Genomic DNA, 366 nt, shown 5'->3' with positions numbered 1-366 from the left:
GTCGTACAACCGTGTGCCGTCGCCAGATCCGTAGGCCCCCCAGCCACTGCAGCTACTGCGCCAATGTCTCAGTTGTGGTGTCCGCGAAGGCGGCCTTCGGCCGCTTCCGTACCACCTCGCCATTCGGCCTACGGGCCTATCCGCCGCCGCCGCCGCCGCTGCCGCCGCTGCGGCGGTTGATGCCGAAAGGGCGGCTTCGCGCGCCGGCCACAAGCAGCGTCGTCGCCGTCACTACTCCTACGGCCCGCAGCCGCTCGTGCATCAGCGCTGCCGCGATTGCCTGGCCGACCCAGCTAGCCACGCCGGCGCCGCTGCCACAGGGGGGTGGCGGCGGCGATGCGTCGGCTGCCCCCAGCGGCAGCGGGT

General features: G+C 72.7%; 1 protein-coding gene across 1 annotated transcript in view; it reads right to left on the bottom strand.

The window, feature by feature from the left end:
• Positions 1-366, bottom strand: part of VOLCADRAFT_92656 (uncharacterized protein) — a gene marked incomplete at both ends in the record, with an annotated part of 9,700 nt that overhangs the window by 1,650 nt on the left and 7,684 nt on the right. The window lies entirely within an intron of this gene.

Source organism: Volvox carteri (genome assembly GCF_000143455.1).
Source record: "Volvox carteri f. nagariensis unplaced genomic scaffold VOLCAscaffold_27, whole genome shotgun sequence".
Classification (NCBI taxonomy): Eukaryota; Viridiplantae; Chlorophyta; class Chlorophyceae; order Chlamydomonadales; family Volvocaceae; genus Volvox; species Volvox carteri.
The sequence above is the reverse complement of the archived record's forward strand: the minus strand, read 5'-3'. Positions and strand labels throughout refer to the sequence as shown.